General features: G+C 44.9%; 1 protein-coding gene across 2 annotated transcripts in view; it reads right to left on the bottom strand.

The window, feature by feature from the left end:
• Nucleotides 1-21,468, bottom strand: part of LOC146859555 (uncharacterized) — a 284,850-nt gene that overhangs the window by 137,892 nt on the left and 125,490 nt on the right. The gene's annotated exons all lie outside the window — the stretch shown is intronic.

Raw genomic sequence — 21,468 nt, 5'->3', positions numbered from 1 at the left:
GATAACACTCACTATGAGTCTACAAAGGTAGAACATTGCAATTAGCCCTTGTACAAGCCCTTACCAGTGGGACAAGAACATTAGGCCTGGTTGGACGAAGGTTTTACAACCAGACCTCTATGGACCCAATACAGGTAGTGAGTTTATTACACGGTGAGGTCACACAACCATACTATATATAGAAAAACGCTTTCAAGCAAAGCAAGCTCCCAAAGGTCAAGTAATCCATTGAGGGCCTGGTTTATATGTTGCTGGGCAGGTTACTCCATCACAACGGTGAAGGATATTTCATCTGCAGAAATATAAATCCCATGGAATATAATCGAATGCATGTTTCCGCCGACGGGATATCCATCCCCGTTGTGACATAGTACCCTGAATGCTGAAATATAAATCAGGCCCTTATTGTACCCTGGTAATCCTATGCTGGAGGCACCTCGAACAGTCTGTGCAGCAGCAAGCCATAACCCCTAAAATACAATATTCTCCCCAGCTTCTCATACAACAAGGAGAGCTGCTTGATAAACTGGCAGATCAACAAGCTGTGTCTACTATTACCATATTAATTCAACACAGAATACAAGCTCTTCTATTACAATGAAATTTACTCGTACATCTATTTTAGATGTTATCAGAAACATGCACTTATGATAGCTTTCAATTGACCATTCCAATGAAGGTTTAAAACACTGAACATATCAGAGTCTCACATCTCATTTCAGCAACCTTTCGAGAAACTAACAGCTAGGATCCAAGCACCGAAAGCATGCCTGAAAAAGCACCAGTTCCTAAAATACTTACTTCAGATTAAAACTTCTCCGATGGTTACTCCTGCAGAGCCCAGGATCCTTAGGGTGGCCACTCCCGTTTAGGCCTCTTGGGGCACTGGAGTCCAATGTGCATTTATTTGTAAGCACCTGACCCTAATGTGGCATTTTAAATCAGCTGATCGAGGCGGGTACGTTCTTCTTTTTCTCCATCTTTCTGTTGTGCCACTAGTGGGCTTTATTCTTACCAGGAGTGGGTGCTCCTACTGCAGTCATAGGGCACCCGCATGCTTCCTCCAAAGATTGCATTGGTTCCTACGCCTATGCAGTCCAGTTGGCTCCTACCTACCAGGCATTTGCTCTTTTGCTGGTGGGGGCCAGCTGCTGGGGTCCTTTCTCCCCCGTCCCAAGTCTCCTTCTCCCAGCATGGCTCTTTAATTTATGAGAGAGAGCCAGGGGACAAGCAATCATGGGGCAACCTTCTGCCTCACCGGATGCTCACTCAGGCTCTGAGGCTACCAGGCCTGTGGCAACAATTAGCTCCTTCCACATGGGGCAAAAATGAATAATTCGAGCAACACTCTGCTTGTGGATGGAGGGCCGCCCTAGGCACTAGCCTTGCCTGACGGTGAACATGTCATTCACTGTGATGGGCCTGGCTTCTACTAGTTTCTGTTGGATATTGTTCCTCCTCTCGGGAATACTTTGAGGGGGGAAGTTTGGAGCATTGTGCACTTTTTCTGTGCTGGAGTCCTGAGATGCTGCACACCCATGGATGCCCTTAATAAACATTGGGAACTGGGGCACATTTCTGCAGTCCAGCAGCCTGGAAAAGGCCACCTAAAAGTGGTAATATTATAATTACAGATGTTAGGCCCTGCTGGGCCTTTTCTTATTGGATTAATTTGTGTTTTTCCTCAGGTGTGTGCTCCAGCCAGTATATTATCAATGTAGGGCCTTCTGGTTTCTAATTTATTGCTGATTCCTTTACTGACCTCATTTCCACACCTAGTCTTTTCATAGAGGTACAGAAGTGTCTGTCCCAATATGTCTGCCTGACATTTGAAAAACTCAATAGGGAGGACATTGAGGCCTGAAAAATTCTGAGTTGAAATCTGGGAGATAGCTTTCGCCACTTCATCCGGTGACATGGATTTACCAATATTAGATTCTTGGTCAGGAGTACGTCATGCATATTGGACGTCTGTTACGCTGCTATGTCTGCCATCCCATTGATACAGGTGATGAATTTCTATATATTGTTACATAGTAATGAGCTATGGTCTCCACTATGCCAGCTGGTCCCTGATGGAGGATGCCATACCCATTCTCAATTTTAACTATATGGGTGAACGTCTCATTACTTTGTCTTAATCAGTGCAATAATTTCCCAGTTTTATTTCCGTGCTCATAATAGTAACATTGAGAGGCCTTCACAATATCTTGGCATAATCAAATAAATTTGTTTGGGTTCAAGCGTGAATTAATATGTAATTTATAAGAACTGTGATGCAGGACAATGGAGGCGGGTAGGTGAGACAATCTAGTTCAATTAGGCATGTAGCAGAAAGAAGTAATCAGGTGAACAAATTACTTATGCACCCCAGAATAGAAAGCGTAACCCCAGTTTCTAGATTATGTTTGCACCACGCCTCACACAGGTCATGGGCTTCAACAAAAGGACTCAAGCAAAGTGTGAGATTGAGTGGCCACCAGCAGGGACCCAACTCTGTTGACGGTTGCATCCACAAGGCCATTGAGGTTGCCTCCAATGACTGTAAATCCTGAATACTGGGCATGGTACAGCAGAGGAGATGCGTTGGTTCTGCTGGAATTTGCGTCATGCAGCAGAGGTGATGCATCAGTGTTGCTGAGACCACAGTTGTGCTGACAGAGCACCGTCAGACTCACTTTGGAGGGCAGGCTGCACAGAGGCCAGAGGCCAGATTCTGGGTTCAAGGTTGTTGGAGCCTGGTCTGTTCCTAAGGCTCTGATCAGGAGGCCTCCCAACTAGCCCTTGAACTCACTCTGACAGGAGGGAAGCTGAGCAGCAGGACAGTAGGGCAGCAGTCCTGCAGAGCAGTAGTCTATCAGTGTGGCAGTTCTTCAGCAGCACTGCAGTCCTTCTTCCTGGTAGAGTCCTCCCCAGGTCCAGAAGTGGACTGAGTGGAGAGTTGGTGTCTGAGGTCCAACATTTATACCTGATGTCTTGGGAGAAGTTTCTAGAGAATTCCCTATGAAGTGCTCAGGTTTCCTGGCTCCCCTGTTCTGGCTCCAGCCTAACTACAGGGGGTATGCATTCCTTTATGTGAAGGCAGGACTCAGCCTTTTCAGCTGCAAGTGGGTCTGTGCCCAGCTGCACCCTTCATCCTGTCAGTAATGGTCCATCCAGGCATACCCAAGCTCTTGATTATGTGCAGCAGTCTGGGCAAAATACACAAACTCCAACTGCCAAATTCAGCTAATCATATGATTAGGCTTTCCTGTTTTCAGTTTCTATTTTTGGTAAATTCTGGTGGGGTTTTTTCAGTTATTTCAGTAACTTAAAAAAACAGTGGTTATCAGTGGTTACACATTTTCGCGCCAATAAAAACAACAGAAAAAGTGTTTTTCCGGTGTTTATGGAATTTTAATTTAATTTTAATTATTGCTTGCTTTCTACACTGAAAGTGCATGTGTAGAGGTAGCATGTGCACAGGGTATATGAGGACCAAATAAATGTTTACTGCACCAAAATGGACTGCAAAGTCAATTGCATTCTTCATTAACTCTGAAAATTGTAAAGATGCTTTCAGCATACCATCTAGCAAGTGACAAGGATCTCTTACAGGGAAGCACTCCAGCTCAGGTATCGATTTTGACAGGTCGTCATACAACGTTTTCATAAACGTAGCTGCTTTACTGCAAATACAAACAATATCTCTCCAATCTTTATTGAACTTGGTAGGAACTTTTTTCAGCAGCATTCCAAGTGACACTGTGTTCCATGTTTACCAAACGCCTGGTGTCAGGTTTTCACCACTATCTCAGATGCTTGGTGACAACATTCTTTTCACATATACCTGTCACTATGTCTTGCATTGAATGTTTAAAGACTGAGGTGTTTGGCAATTCACTTACAATCAATACTGACTCACTAGAAAAGGGGACTGATGTATCAAAGGATTTCACCCATTCTCTGTCTGTGGGTAAATGTGATGTGACATATTATGAAAGATTCTCATGAAACCAGACATTTTACCTACCAATGAAATCAAATGTAGCCAAAATTTCAAATATGATTTTGATATTTCCTGATTCTCTACAGTATATAAAATAATTAAATAGGACCTAAAACATGCTTCTAAACACTGCATCTTCAGACCAAAGACCACAAAACTGAAAAAAGCAGAAGGAAGAAGAGCCAATGTTTTAGTGTATACCTAAACAACAAACCTTATCAGAATAATGTTAGGCCAGTCTTTCTCACCGCTACCTTGTATAACAAAGACAAATTGTATTGACCCCTTCAGGAAGAAATAAAAATGACTTTCACTCATCTTTTTCTTTCTTTTAATGGCACTTACTTTGTGGTTGCAAAGGTGTTTTTTCAGCGTTTATATGTTTACACCGGTGATGGCTATTTTCCTTTCGGTGGGGTTTTATCAGTTATTATAGGTTTAAACCTAAAACCAGATAGTCTACATATGATCCAAGGGCAGTCACTTAATGGCTAAGGCAGGAACATGCCAAAGTTCTTAAAGTGGCATTTACAAAACTGTAATTTAAAATCCAACTTTACCATTAAAGAGGATTTTAATTATAATTCAAAGGACACTAAACACGAATTGTGTACCTGTTCCCATTTAAAAGTTACCCCTTATTAGGTGTAATAATGCAACCCAATCTTATCCTAAGGGAGAGGCAAGCCTTGCAGTAGTGAAAAACGATTTTAGGAGTTTTTCACTACCAGAACATGTAAAACATAAAATTCATATCATACTTTTCAAATTCACTTCACCCAGCCATTTGGGCTGTGTAGTGCCTACCCTAGGAGTGATGTATATACATTAAAAAGGAAGGTTTAAGGGTGGGAAAATGTTTATTTTGCCAGGTTGAAATGGCAGTTTAAAACTATGATTCACTGAAAGAAGGTCTGAAGCACACCCATAATGTAATCCACGTTTTTTACTTTGTATGGTTATCCAGTTTGGCGTGCAACCTCTATGATGCGCTCCGTTCCTTGGCGCAATTTAATCATTGATCTAAACATTGGGACATGCTGTAGTCGGGCTCCAAAAGAGATGCACAGCCGTATGCACATTTGAGAAATATATTCAATCGTACTCCGTAGTATTACCAAAGTTCATCCAATTTTATTTCCATTTTTATCCAGAATTGTCCATCCGGGCCTATTCACAGGCATGTTACCAACCTCCATTCCTCCAATACATTTGAATAACCCAATGCATTTCGGTCTAATTTCGACCTTCGTCAGGGGTATCTAAAATGATTAAAAAATTATCATCAGCCCATACTCATTTAAGCAATATAAATGCTCAACCATTAATCAAAAACCCAAAACTTATATGTGCAACATGATGAAACAAAATCATAATATCATAATCATCTCTCCTGTGTTTGAGTGCCAAACAACTGTATAATCATTCAATATATACAAACAAATAATGCCCATCCATTACCGTGCTACCCTCCTTCTGCATAATCCCCATGAATTTTACTCAGAAACCTCCCCGTGTCAAAATAACCTTAATCAGTCCCTCAATCCACCTTACGTTTGACCCCCAGTTGTGCCGCTTATCTTCCTGCCCCCAACTCCCCAGTGTGTACCGCTTAGTTTGGATAAAAATGGAAATAAAATTGGATGAACTTTGGTAATACTACAGAGTACGATTGAATATATTTCTCAAATGTGCAAACGGCTGTGCATCTCTTTTGGAGCCCGACTACAGCGTGTCCCAATGTTTAGATGAAAGTTTAAAACTATGCACACAATATGCAATGGCAGGTCTGGGACATGTTTAACCCCTTGAGTGCCCATGACGAGATGGTCTCGTCATGGGCCGCGGTTGCGCTGTGCCCATGACGAGACTATCTCGTCATGAGCCCCGCCCGCTAATGAAACGCCCGGCACAGGGCGTGGAAAGGGCGGGGCACTCAAGGGGTTAAAAGGCTATGTAAGTGGGTAGCACAATCAGTGCTGCAGGCCCACTAGTGGCAATTAATTTACATGCCCTGGGTACATGTGGTACCACTGTACTTTACAAGTAAATTAAATGTGCCAAGTGGATAAAAGCCAATGTCATCATGTTTAGTGCTCCGAGTCCTAAGGACAACAAAGACAAGTTTCAGCAAAAATGAAGGGAAAAGAGTGAAAACGTTTGGGGAAAGACAGTGGATTTCTTGAAGCAATAGCATGCTGATTTGTTAGCCCTCCTAAGCGCAGCTCCATGTTTGATTTTGTCAACAAGCCCATTGACAAAGTGAGGCAATGGAGAGGGCTCGCTATATCGCGCAAGTGCTTGGCTACTAAACTGTATGGATGGAAACATCATACATGTAGCAATAAAAAGTTGTGCTGCAATTGATGTTAGGCGTATATCTAGTAAAAAACAAACTACACCTGTTTCCTCACCCACTTAAACAGTGAAATACCTGTTGAAATTAACCTGGGCCTGTGTCCCCTGTGGAAATATGGATTTTCATGATCAGTTATGTCCCCTATCTTGGACCCCAACGGTTTCATGTATAAATCACAAGAACATGTATGTTCCCTCCAGTTCCAGTTATGAAGACGCAAATACATGTGCGTCCACAGTCAACATGTCCTCTGTCAGATCCGCCATGGATAGGCCGGATATTCCATTCTTAAGTACAAAAGGCCACCGGTTTTATATGGTTCACTTATGCTATTTTACAGTCCAGGCAAGTAGGCCCTGATTCTGTCATCAAAACTCCTCTTGCCTTCTGCCTCTGAAAGCTCCAGTCTGAGCCTGCATCTGTGACCATGAACTTTGTCTCATTCTCTGCGCGGCTCACAAAGCCTGACATCAGCCTATTCTCTGCCAAGAACTGTATTTCACCTTCGAATTATCTGCTTCCCCCTCAGCCGATGCATTCCTGCCTAGTAGTTTAAGTAAACATTCTTCCAGCTACCCAGCAAAGAGCCCGGTTTCTCTGTCTTAATACAAGTAATTCATAGCCCTGTTACTATGAAAGATTCCTGCCCTCGCGTTTAGTGTAGACACTTAGACGCTTGTACACGCACACACAGTCAGTATAGAATAGATTCTGTCCGAGAGTCCTTCCTTTGTGGATAACATAGTTCTTTAAACATAGGATGTTAGATATGATTTGGGATTAGGTTGACATAACCCCAGACTTTTCGTCTCCACATGTAAAGCTAAATGTCAAGTCCCCTTCACCCCCCAGTTACACGTCAATCACACGTCATGCTGCTGCGCGCGCATCTATGCCAAATATTATCTTATAGATCCACCTATATATGATCTCATAACCAATTATGTTCCTTTTTACTCCTTATTACACCCATTTTCGGTTACGTAGACAATTCGTCATTTTCCTTATCAATTGTTACGCCTACTGTATTCGCTTCATTGTAATGTATGTATTATAAAAGCCATTTCATGTCAATAATGTGTGTGCTTCACTTCCTGAACCTTCGTGGTGACGGAACATTGAGAGCAACCGATTATAATCGTATCAATGGAATAAAGCCCATTCCGAACCTCTAATACCACGGATTCTGCCTCTCATTTTACGGAGCTATTTTATTATGTTCCTGTATCAAATTCAGTCCAGGTAAAGGAGAAATATTTACCACATGAATGGCGCCCGAATAGGGACTCTTTCTCATCTCACGCGCCGGCGGTGAGTTGCAGGCCCGGTCTCCTGCCACAGCTGGACGGACAATAACGCGTACCAGCAGGATTTCCTGTATCTCCCTCCGGTCAAGCGGGGGCGACTGAGACTGCGATCAACACCCAGACGAGGCGGTGAGAAGTGCGAAGTATCCCGACCAGAGCCTAGCTGAGAGAGCAAGATCCGAGGTATACAGAGACCCACCAGTCCGAAGTCAAGTCCAGTGTCCGACGAGTCGAGTCGAGTCGAGTCCAGTCCGAGTCAAGTTCAAGTTACTGAGGCCTTCCGTTTCCGAAGCTACCCGGTGAGTACCATTGCCGGGGAGGCATTTCTGACGTGCACATAGTTTGTGCCGGTCAAGACGGGTTTGGGTACACAAGTCCGGTCTGCACTGTTTTAGCGGTGTGTCTGTACTGTTTAGCAGTATATCAAGTATTCCAAGGTATTCCGAAGTGTCTAGTTATTGTCTAGTTATTGCCGAGAATTAAGCTTGGTGGTTAAGTTATGCAGACGATCATCATTGTTGTTTCAGTTAAAGGTTTAATGTTTAATGTTTAATGTGTTTAAATACGTTCTGTATATTGTGGTATGAATGACTGTTCATTATCGTGTTTATTGTATTAAGTCTGTTCAAATTCAAGTATCAGGTCAGGTGGTCAAAATCAAGTATAAGGTCAGTTCTCAATATGCCGCTCTTTTCGAAATTAAGACAGATCACTACTAGAAAAGGGGTTCTCGAAGAAGCCGTTCCTATTCCTCCTAGGGACACTCCAGGGCACTTCATGTATTATAAACATGGCTTAGACGCTATATTATTTTTTGATTTATGGGTAGACTACACCAAGGGATTACCAGAAAGTCAGAGGTGGCCCACAGCGGGAACCTGGGATGCAGAGTGCATCGTGAAAGTAGAAGAAGAGTTATGGAAAAGGAAAGTCAGACAGTCACAGAAAGATGCCATTGAATTATGGCGTAAGGAATCGCATAGACGAACAGAAAAAGCACGTAGACAGGAAGAGAAGAGTAAAGACAATTCCAATAAAGTTCAAGAAAATCTATTAATTGAGGAAGGTATCCGAGTAAAATCAGAACAAGTAGACAGACAAAGAAATGCCCTTATGAATGGTATGTATCCCCTTCTGGCAGAAGGATTACCTAAGGCTACCCCAGAAATACCGAAAGACTTGCCACCCCCATTATTTCCAATAAAGGTACATCCTAAGGGGCATCCTAGAACCGCAGAAGATGTTTTTCTTTCCTCATATTTAGATGACGCAGCTCCCGAGTATGCTAATTCCGCCCCGCATAGACCGCATACCAGGGAGGTCCAACGCTCAGATCCAGCACCCGTATCCCTACAGCAACAAATCGAGTCACAAGTTCTGGCAAGCACATCTGTTTCTACACCTGTTCCCACAGCTGCTTCTATAGCTGTGTCCACACCTATAGTTGCTGTATCACGTTCAGCGAATCCTTTCGCACCCGACACCCCAGATGGGGTTACGGGAGGTGCTACAAATATTTTCTCTACGCCACCCAGAATAAATAAACTTACATTTCAAGAGTCAGCACATTCACGTACACCCAAACTCCTTAGTGCCCGTGCGCTTAAGGAACTTCTTATAGATTGCAGATATGACCCTGTGCCTGGAAAGGAGGACGAAATGACCCTAGCATCATTACGTCTCAGACGAGCCGCAGTGTATTTAGGGAAGTTACCAGGAATGACTGCGCATCTAGATAATATATACCATTTTGTCCACACAGGGCGAGATCCAGGATGTATTAACAGAGCTATGGAATACCAGAAGGTAGAGATACAGGGGGAACTGTTACGTTTCCTCATAAACTGTGTGATCAGAAATGAAGACCGACCGGGGGTAGACCCGGAAGCAATGAAAATTCTTACAAGATGGAGCCAGAATATTTCAGAAGGGAGACATGATAAACAAAATTGTATAATAGCCATGTGCCGAAAGATCCGTAAAGAAATAGAACGCCTACACGAAGAGAGATTAGAGGTAGATCAGTTCGAACAAAGCGAGGAGGAAGGGTCAGGACCGCTCACAGGACAGTCAGAAACTATAGCCTATGTAGGTAAAAGAAGATCTTGTAATAGTACGAGACGTCTTATTGACCCAACACGCCCGATATGTCCAGACAATAACAGGGGTTTCCCAACACCCATAGTCCATATAAGGTCTAACGAGCATTCGTTCCAAACAGCTGACAAGTTACTCCGAGAACGTAGGGGTTATCATTTCCTCGATTCTATGGATGAACAAGATTTAGCCAGGGCAGCTGTCCATTGGGTGGACAGTCCCGGAAAATATAGTGATGATACAGTAGTACGCACATTTTTGAATCTTGCCCCAGATGAACAGAGGTTAGCTGGGATTTATATGATTCAACAACTCATTATACTATATCGAAGTCAGCATTCGGATCCTGGTCCCTTACCCGATATATTGACTGAATTACTCGCGAATAGATGGAGAGGTCCAGATACTAAATTAATTAAAGAAATTCTAGAATCAAGAAAGCAATATATTCTTTTTGTATGTTCAGAACATGTTCCACTGCCCGTCAAGGAAAGAACCACGTATCACATAGATAGACAGAATCCCTTACGAGAAGTACACCCAATAAAGGGCGAGGACAATCAGTTTAGACGCGTATTTGTATATACGCCCATATCGAAAATAGAATTGTTACAAATGAAGAAAGTGGTACCCAGTCATGACAAAGACCCAGCGGGTTTCCACCGAGAAATTAAAGACATGTTACTCATGGGAGAGTATACCTACCCCGACATTATGACAATATTAAAGGTATTGATGCCTGCTGGCATTTATGAGAAACTCAAGGAAAAAGAGTGGGAGGTAGGAGACCAAAAGATAGAATGGTCAGTATTAGAAGCAGAAGAAAGGGCCCGAACTGCAGGAGCAGGGCTTGGGGACAAAACTAAGGCATTACCAGGATTACTAGTACAGGTACTGCCGCGTTTATTAACTACGAAAAAGGAAGATTGGGGTACAATTTCAGCTTGTAAACAGAAGCAAGATGAGGACACTAGTGATTACTATGCCCGATTTGAAAAATGTTTTGGTATAAATAGTGGCATAAAAGCAAGTAGCGAATCATACCCACATCTGTTTGTAACAAAATTAGTAGAAAATGCCCTGCCCCCAGTAAAGAATAGAGTATTAAAATTCGAGAGTACCTGACAAGGTAACACTCCATCACAAATGTTACAAATGTTACAGTAACATCACAATAGAATTAGAGAGGAACAAGAACATGAACACAGACGCATGAAAGACACGAAAATGAAAATGCTAGTTTCTCAGACAGTTCCAGCTGAAGGGCATAAAAAGGGTACGACACATTCCGATTCAGCAGGACCCGTAAAAGGGACATGCAATTACTGTAAAAAGCCAGGTCATTACGTACACGATTGCCCAGTTTTAAAACATAATATCAGCATAGGAAAAACACAAGAAAGATCACGGCCACTCAGACAAGATCAGAATGAACAAGGAGCTTTGCAGCATGCCCAGGCCATGCCAGCCGCACAACAGCCAATACAGTTTGTGCCAGCTGCACCACCGTTGCCTGGTACTGCCACACAGACAACAACACGACAAATGTATCAGACCGCACAGTATGAATATCCTGAGTATCAGCGCTACGCATGAACAAGCCTAGAGAGGGAAATTGACTTACCCCTTATCGAGATCCCTGTAGATCAAGAAGGACCTTATGTACACAGTGAATTATTAGGCCAAGACAGAAAATTTTTACTCGATACAGGGGCAAGTCGAACAACTATAAAACGTAGTGAAGTTCCAGGGGCACCCCTCTCAGGCTCACAGAATATTTCCCTGGGTTTTTCAGGAAAGCCTATTGTTAATGAAGTGTCACAGCCTCTTCCACTTACGATAGGACCTTTGACCCGAACCACAGATTTATTGCTTACTAAATCATGTCCAGAAAATCTATTAGGAATAAAAACGTTAAAAGCTCTAGGAGCCATAATATGTTGTTCTCCGGAAGGAGTAAGATTGTTTTTACGTGATTTTAAAGGTCACTATGTATCTAGAGACATGGATCCCCGACTACAGACTTTGCCCACACGTCTATGGGCACAAGGCCCTACTGATGTTGGTTGCATGAATATTACACCATATCGAGTCACATTAAAGGCAGGAGTGGTGCTACCACGAATGCGACAATACAAGTTACCCCCAGATGCTGTAATGGCTTTACTGCAAATTATTGACGAACTCATTGCCCAAGGAGTGGTTGTAGAAACTGACTCCAATGTATGTAATTCCCCGATAATTCCGATTCTTAAACGAACAGATCCTAAGGCCCCGCCAGTATATCGATTGGTTATTGATCTGCGCGAATTAAACAAATGCATTGTGCCACAATTTCCTGTGGTTCCCGATATCTCATCATTACTGACAGCTATTGATTCCGAAGCAACATTCTTTACTGTAATTGATCTCAAGAATGCCTTTTTCAGCGTCCCAATAGATCCGGAAAGCCAATATTTATTCGGATTTAGTTTAAATGGACGTAGCTTTAAATTCTCACGCGCACCTCAAGGATTTACAGAAAGCCCCAGCATCTATAGCCAAGCACTGAAACGAGAACTTGACAGTATACACATGCCAGTTAACACTGCTCTGCTTCAATATGTCGATGATCTGCTGATCACCGCCCGAAGCGAACCTGAATGTGAAAAAGCATCACTGACAGTTTTACAATTTCTAGCCGAAAAAGGGCACAAGGTGTCCCCTTCTAAGCTGCAATTCTGTGTCCAGCGAGTTATTTATCTTGGACACTCGCTGTCCAAGGAGGGAAGGCAGCTTACACCAGATCGCATTCAGTTAATAGCTAACATGCCAATACCCAAGACACAAAAGGAGGTGCGGGCTTTCATAGGCCTCACTTCATACTGTAGACAGTGGATTCCGCAATATGCATTTCTAGCAAAACCACTCATTCAGTTGACAACACAGGAGGCAGCCACATCGACTGTTCTCCCTTGGACTCAGGAACATACACAAGCTTTTGAAAGCCTAAAGAAAACTTTATGTCAAGCACCCGTTTTAGCAACACCATGTTACAGAAAACAGTTTACACTCTTTGTTACAGAACGCGGAGGTACTGCTTTGTCAGTACTCACACAGGAACAGGCAGGAGCACACAAACCATGTGCTTATTTTTCTAGTACATTAGATCCCGTAGCTCAGGCTTTGCCTGCATGCCTAAAATCAGTAGCAGCGACAGCTTTAGCAATTAGACAAAGCGATGCCATAGTGTTAGGACATCCATTGACAGTTCAAGTACCACACACAGTAGAAGTCCTTGTGAATAGAACGCAAACACAACACTTGACTATAGCACGACTTACAGGGTATGAACTTACATTGTTTCAGCCACACATAGAAATCAGACGCTGTAATACATTGAATCCTGCCACACTTTTGCCAGTAACTGGAACAGACCCACTAGCTCATGACTGAATTGAAGTTATTACTATAACGACGAAACCTAGACAAGACTTGACAGATGTTCCATTGTCAGATCCAGACCTGACGTTGTATGTAGATGGTTCATGTATGAGAACAAGTACAGGAGAATTGGTGGCTGCTTATGCAGTCACAACAGATACTGAAGTCATTGAAGCCAATCGTATAAATACTTTGTCAGCTCAAGCCGCAGAGCTCATTGCTCTGACACAAGCCTGTATTCAAGCCACAAGTAAGAAAGTCAACATATACACTGATTCACGTTATGCATTCGGAGTCGTACATGACTTCGGCGTGCTGTGGCGAGAGAGAGGTTATTTAACTTCCCATGGTGCCCACATTCAGCACGGACCCCTCATTCATGCCTTATTAGATGCAATACATCTACCTACTGCAATATCAATTATGAAATGTAAAGCTCATACGAAAGTTACTGATATCATTTCTCAAGGCAATGATTTAGCCGACAGAACAGCTAAACAGACTGCTCAAACTCAAACATCCGACATGACAAAGACAATAGTCCCGATGCCGACACATTGTATGACAGTTAAAGATCCTACTCTTGACGTAATTGACATACAGACACATGCCACACCAGACGAAATAGAGAAATGGACTGAATTAGGAGGGATCCAAACGGACCAAGGATGGATGATGAAAGAAAAGTCTGTATGGTTCCTTCCTGATTCAATGGTCCAAGTCATTATTAACACTATCCATAGCCCAGCCCATCTAGGAGAAAAAGCTATGCTAGACAGCATTCAACACATTTGGTTCAATAAACATTTACGAGCAGCAGCCAAACAAAAAGTCCGTACCTGTATGATCTGTTGCCAGTTCAACCCAGGAAAAAGTGTTCCCGTAGAACAGGGTGGATTTCATCCTCCTGATCACCCTTTTGAAGTCCTCCAGATGGATTATATCCAGATGGAACGATGTCGAGGATTCAAATATGTTCTCGTAGTTGTCTGCGCTCTGTCCCGTTGGACGGAGGCATACCCGGTTTCAGATTACACTGCCCCGACTACTGCCAAACAGTTAGTTCGAGAATTCTTCCCACGCTACGGTTTACCACGTGTTGTCTACTCAGATAACGGCCAGCCGTTCTCATCCGAATTAATGAAACATGTTTCACTTCTGCTAGGATATCAGTGGAAATTCCATTGTGTCCGACACCCCGAGGCAGCAGGTCTCGTAGAAAGACATAACCAGATTCTGAAAATCAGATTGTCCAAAATATGCCGAGAAAAAGGTGTCGACTGGATAGTAGCATTACCAGTTGCACTTTTTTACATGAGAATGGTAGCACACTCTAGAACAGGGCTATCCCCGTATGAGGTGATCTTCGGTAGACCACCAAATATGTGGGGGACGCCTGTACCACGCAAAATAACTGATGTTGACTGTAATATGCTGACAGATTACTTGGCTTCCTTGATGTCTGCACTACAATCTTGTCGTTCACAGGTTGCTGCAGCATTTCCCGACAACACTGAGGTGAAACCCCATGACATAGTTCCGGGGGATTTTGTGTTTGTGAAAAATTTCGACCGAAAGACTCAGCTGGAGCCCAGGTGGAAGACACCCAAGTTGGTTCTGCTGACCACAAGAACAGCCGTGAAGATCGAGGGCCGCAAGGGTTGGATTCATTCAAGCCATATCAAGAGATTTCATGGACAATGCTCGGATATAGACATTGTGCCCTGCACTCCTTCACAGACTGATTCAAAACTTCCTTTGGTGGAAAAAACTGAAAGCGAACTTTACAAAGTTAAGTTAAGGCCGAGGACGTCAGACGGTTTGATTGTTTAAGTCCTCTCCTAGGTGAAGCGGTTGAATCTGTCTCGGACATGTATCCTCTAGACCTGAATCATGAACAGTCGCGAAAAATGATGAAACGACAGGCATACTGTAAATCACTGCGTAGCCATTGTATAGGGACATTATTAATTTTGTTTTCCTTAAGTCTTTTAATAATTATTACCAGTATGTTGTTGCACATCTATTACCCTATTGCCAGAAATGTTCACAATGTTATTGCAGAACATTCTTTTAGTGACTTACCCCCGCATGAATTGTCCTACAGACTTGCGCTGCGCAATAACACTTTCATTAGTATGTTACACCATTCCCATCAGACTAGTAATGCAACTAATTGTTGGGTGTGTGGCCGACTTCCTCCCTATCAGAATTATGAAGGAGTCTTGCCTTTCTTTCCACATCCATTTACACATAATGGCTCCTGTGGAGCATGGTTTAGTTTAATTAATTCCATAGACTCAGACACAGCAGTTTACCAAGATCAGTGGGTATGGGGAAACCTAAACCTAGTTTTACTCAAGGTCTGCTACCCTGACAAGGAGGGTCGCCCCAAAAGAACAGGAACTGATCTAGAAAATGAAGTATATGGATTAGGTAATTTTACACCTAATCTCATGATTCTAAATGTCGTATCCGAAGTTGAACTAGTCTTACCCACCATGTCAGTATTCCCAGCAAAAGGTGAATTGTGTGTAAGAAAGGTTGGTTCTATACATATGGGCCATAGTAGATGCACTACTACAGTAGAATTCAGTGATCAAGGCAAATCTTCATTTAGAGCTTATCGCCACTCCTACTTTATATGTGGTCAGACTGCATATATGCGTCTACCTCTAGATTGGGATGGTACCTGCTATATTGCATTCCTTTTGCCACCGGTTTTCCTAGCTCCTCCTGATTATTATAGAAATATTCATTTAGTACACAATAGAGAGCGGAGAGATCTCCCAATTGTCGATTATACTGAGACGGCATGGGACAAGTATGTAGATTTCAATAAAGGCATCTTTCCCTATATAGGCACTGTTACTAATAGCAAGCTGATACGTAGATTAACTAGAACCCTTGAAGCAGTAGTGAATGAAACTATTTCCGCCTTAGGCAATTTAACAGAAGAGCAGTCTGCTATGCGGATTGTTGTGCTTCAAAATCGTCTTGTCCTTGACGTCATCCTGGCTGATAGAGGCGGAGCTTGTAGGGTCATCGGATCCAGCTGCTGCGTATTCATACCAGAAAATTCGCCATCTGTATATAAAGCTATAACTCGCCTTCACAAGATTGTAAGCCAGATACACCAGAATCCAGGCACCTGGACTTGGTCCGGTTGGTTTTGGAGTGTATTATCTACCTTTGGATGGAGGGTCCTATCCTTCCTAGGTATTGGCCTTCTCATACTATTCAGTTGCTGCTTATGCCTGCAATGTGGACCAGCGATTTGTGGTCTGTGTGCCACATCGTGCATTCCACATCAAGATTTTCATTCAAGATCCCGGAAGAAGAAAGAAGAAGAAATGATGCTCCATGAACAAATCGATGGATTAATGAAGATTGATGTCTCTTGATGGGCAAGTAGGGGACAAGGAGGGAATGTGGAAATATGGATTTTCATGATCAGTTATGTCCCCTATCTTGGACCCCAACGGTTTCATGTATAAATCACAAGTACATGTATGTTCCCTCCAGTTCCAGTTATGAAGACGCAAATACATGTGCGTCCACAGTCAACATGTCCTCTGTCAGATCCGCCATGGATAGGCCGGATATTCCATTCTTAAGTACAAAAGGCCACCGGTTTTATATGGTTCACTTATGCTATTTTACAGTCCAGGCAAGTAGGCCCTGATTCTGTCATCAAAACTCCTCTTGCCTTCTGCCTCTGAAAGCTCCAGTCTGAGCCTGCATCTGTGACCATGAACTTTGTCTCATTCTCTGCGCGGCTCACAAAGCCTGACATCAGCCTATTCTCTGCCAAGAACTGTATTTCACCTTCGAATTATCTGCTTCCCCCTCAGCCGATGCATTCCTGCCTAGTAGTTTAAGTAAACATTCTTCCAGCTACCCAGCAAAGAGCCCGGTTTCTCTGTCTTAATACAAGTAATTCATAGCCCTGTTACTATGAAAGATTCCTGCCCTCGCGTTTAGTGTAGACACTTAGACGCTTGTACACGCACACACTTCCTTTGTGGATAACATAGTTCTTTAAACATAGGATGTTAGATATGATTTGGGATTAGGTTGACATAACCCCAGACTTTTCGTCTCCACATGTAAAGCTAAATGTCAAGTCCCCTTCACCCCCCAGTTACACGTCAATCACACGTCATGCTGCTGCGCGCGCATCTATGCCAAATATTATCTTATAGATCCACCTATATATGATCTCATAACCAATTATGTTCCTTTTTACTCCTTATTACACCCATTTTCGGTTACGTAGACAATTCGTCATTTTCCTTATCAATTGTTACGCCTACTGTATTCGCTTCATTGTAATGTATGTATTATAAAAGCCATTTCATGTCAATAATGTGTGTGCTTCACTTCCTGAACCTTCGTGGTGACGGAACATTGAGAGCAACCGATTATAATCGTATCAATGGAATAAAGCCCATTCCGAACCTCTAATACCACGGATTCTGCCTCTCATTTTACTGAGCTATTTTATTATGTTCCTGTATCAAATTCAGTCCAGGTAAAGGAGAAATATTTACCACACCCCTATCACTGCAATCAAGATGTTGTGAGCCCCGTAGGGTGTATCCCTAACACAAATCCCCCATAGAACAAGTAAATAAAGAAAAGATTGTTGCATAAGAATAACAAGGGGTCATGGCTCCATTAAACAAAGTTAAAGACTTCCCAGGGTATGAGGTCTGGAGAATAAACATGCCTCAGGAAGCCAGATCAGAGCAGGCGAAAGCAAGACAAGTGTGTATCTGTCACCTCAACCACAGCAGTCCAATGCGGACCAACTTCTTTATGAGGCCTGTCAGAGCATGATATCCAGTTCTGCGTCTGACTGAGAGGAGAGTGAAGCCCAATCAAGTGGGCATGATGGGGATTTTCCATCGTGGTCCTGAATCTAAGCATTCCATTGTCACATTTTCCCTGAGAGATGATTTGGATGGGTAAGCAGCGTCTTTATCCTAATGTTGTCCTTGGAATACTTGTTGTGGACACTTGCCACGTTGCCATTTGTGTCTGTCCTATCATTTATCTTTCATATGGTGCATGTCGGTCTGGATTGCCATTCCTCTATCCAACTCCAGGACAGTTTGGGAGGGTCAGAGAAGAGGTATTTTGAGTGGTGGAGTACTTTAAGCTTAGCGGGACATTGGCCTGAGTTTCTGCTTCATGGCGTCAAATGTACTTCGCTGTTTCTTTACAAGTTTAGTATTATCTAGGAATATCATTACATTTTAGCAATCATATTTGATATCATTTATAGACAGTACCTCCTTTAGGATCTAATCCTCTTTAGAAATCTGGCAGTCAAGCCATAGCCCCGGGGGGGGGGGGGAGGGAGGCTGAAGCCCAAGGGCATGGTGCACTCGTTCTATAATGGAACATTGTGGGAATTTGAGAATTTCTGTTTGTGTCAGTCTGGTGACCAGCACACCGTCAGACAACCTGCTATGAACAATCCATGCAAAGGGAAGCAGTCATAAGTCCCCCCACCACCAATACAAACTTACATGCCGTTCACACAGAAAAGTGTTATCTGCAAGCAGTTGTAACTGATGACGGCATCCAAAGGGCTTGACCAAGTAGCCAAGCTGTGATCCAAGGAAACGATCAAAAGATTCAATAAACCCAAAAGTAATATGAGCGCGGAATCCACGCTCGTCCTGAGAGCGTGCGCTTGCCTCACTGTTAAGGTAGTAGTCAAGTCTAAGGAAAAAATATAAGCCAAGCGTGAGATGTCTCATGCGTTACTCAATAAAGAGAAAAATGAGGCTGATGCAGAGAACGATGGCTTCTCATTCAAGCAAGCGTTCTGCAATGGAAGGCACTAGAAAGGCTCCAACTCTGCTGGGTGACTGTGTTTCTAATTGCAGGCACGTGCTCCGGATGGCAATCCGGACCAGGAGCAGTTGAGTCTGTCAGCGGGAGGGAGCAGCGGCAGGATTACCACTATGCTCGGCAGCGCTCCGGACCAGGAGCGGTTGAGTCCGTCAGTAGGAGAGAGCAGCAGCAGGATTACCACTATGCTCGGCAGCGCTCTGGACCAGGAGCTGTAGAGTCCGTCAGCAGGAGGGAGCAGCGGCAGGATTACCACTATGCTCGGCAGAGCTCCGGACCAGGAGCTGTAGAGTCCGTCAGCAGGAGGGAGCAGCGGCAGGATTACCACTATACTGGACAGCGCTCCGGACCAGGAGCGGTTGAGTCCGTCAGCAGGAGAGAGCAGCGGCAGGATTACCACCATACTGGGCAGGACCAGGAGCTGTAGAGTCCGTCAGCAGGAGAGAGCAGCAGAAGGATTACCACTATACTGGCCATCGCTCAGGACCAGGAGCTGTAGAGTCCGTCAGCAGGAGAGAGCAGTGGCAGGTTTACCACTATACTGGGCAGCACTCTGGACCAGGAGCGGTAGAGTCCATCAGCAGGAGAGAGCAGCGGCAGGATTACCACTATGCTGGGCAGCACCCCAGACCAGGAGCGGTTGAGTCCGTCAGCAGGAGGGAGCAGCGGCAGGATTACCACTATACTGGACAGCGCTCCGGACCAGGAGCGGTTGAGTCCGTCAGCAGGAGAGAGCAGCGGCAGGATTACCACCATACTGGGCAGCGCTCCGGACCAGGAGCTGTAGAGTCCGTCAGCAGGAGAGAGCAGCAGAAGGATTACCACTATACTGGCCATCGCTCAGGACCAGGAGCTGTAGAGTCCGTCAGCAGGAGAGAGCAGTGGCAGGTTTACCACTATACTGGGCAGCACTCCGGACTAGGAGCTGTAGAGTCCGTCAGCAGGAGAGAGCAGCAGCAGGATTACCACTATACTGGGCAGCGCTCCGGACCAGGAGAGGTTGAGTCTGTCAGCAGGCGGGAGCAGCGGTAGGATTACCACTATGCTCGGCAGCGCTCCGGACCAGGAGCTGTAGAGTTCGTCAGCGGGAGAGAGCAGTGGCAGGATTACCACTATACTGGGCAGCGCTCCGGACCAGGAGTGGTTGAGTCTGTCAGCAGGAGAGCGCAGCGGCAGGATTACCACCATACTGGGCAGCGCTCTGGACCAGGAGCTGTAGAGTCCATCAGCAGGATGGAGCAGCGGCAGGATTACCACTATACTGGGCTGCGCTCTGGACCAGGAGCTGTAGAGTCCGTTAGCAGGAGAGAGCAGCGGAAGGATTACCACTATACTGGGCATCGCTCAGGACCAGGAACTGTAGAGTCCATCAGCAGGAGAGAGCAGTGGCAGGATTACCACTATACTGGGCAGCACTCCGGACCAGGAGCTGTAGAGTCCATCAGCAGGAGAGAGCAGCGGCAGGATTACCACTATGCTGGGCAGCACCTCGGACCAGGAGCGGTTGAGTCCATCAGCAGGAGGGAGCAGCGGCAGGAATACCACTATACTGGGCAGCGCTCTGGACCAGGAGCTGTTGAGTCCGTCAGCAGGAGAAAGCAGCGGCAGGATTACCACTATACTGGGCAGCGCTCCAGACCAGGAGAGGTTGAGTCCGTCAGCAGGAGGGAGCAGTGGCAGGATTACCACTATGCTCGGCAGCGCTCCGGACCAGGAGCTGTAGAGTCTGTCAGCAGGAGGGAGCAGCAGCAGGATTACCACTATACTGGGCAGCGCTCCAGACCAGGAGCGGTTGAGTCCGTCAGCAGGAGAGGGCAGCGACAGGATTACCACTATGCTCGGCAGCGCTCCGGAACCAGGAGCTGTAGAGTCTGTCAGCAGGAGGAAGCAGCGGCAGGATTACCAATATACTGGGCAGCGCTCCAGGCCAGGAGCTGTAGAGTCCGTCAGCAGGAGGGAGCAGTGGCAGGATTACCACAATGCTCGGCAGCGCTCCGGACCAGGAGCTGTAGAGTCCATCAGCAGGAGGGAGCAGCAGCAGGATTACCACTATTCTGGGCAGCACCCCGGACCAGGAGCTGTAGAGTCCGTCAGCAGTAGAGAGCAGCGTCAGGATTACCACTATGCTCAGCAGCGTTACGGACCAGGAGCTGTAGAGTCCATCAGCAGGAGGGAGCTGCAACAGGATTACCACTATACTGGGCAGCGCTCCGGACCAGGAGTGGTTGAGTCGGTCAGCAGGAGAGAGCAGCGGCAGGATTACCACTATATTGGGCAGTGCTCTGGACCAGGAGCTGTAGAGTCCGTCAGCAGGAGAGAGCAGCGTCAGGATTACCACTATGCTCCGCAGCGCTCCTGAAAAGGAGCTGTAGAGTCCGTCAGCAGGAGGGAGCAGCGGCAGGATTACCACTATGCTCCGCAGCGCTCCG

The sequence above is a fragment of the Triturus cristatus genome, chromosome 3_2 (genome assembly GCF_964204655.1).
Source record: "Triturus cristatus chromosome 3_2, aTriCri1.1, whole genome shotgun sequence".
Lineage (NCBI taxonomy): Eukaryota > Metazoa > Chordata > Amphibia > Caudata > Salamandridae > Triturus > Triturus cristatus.
The sequence above is the reverse complement of the archived record's forward strand: the minus strand, read 5'-3'. Positions and strand labels throughout refer to the sequence as shown.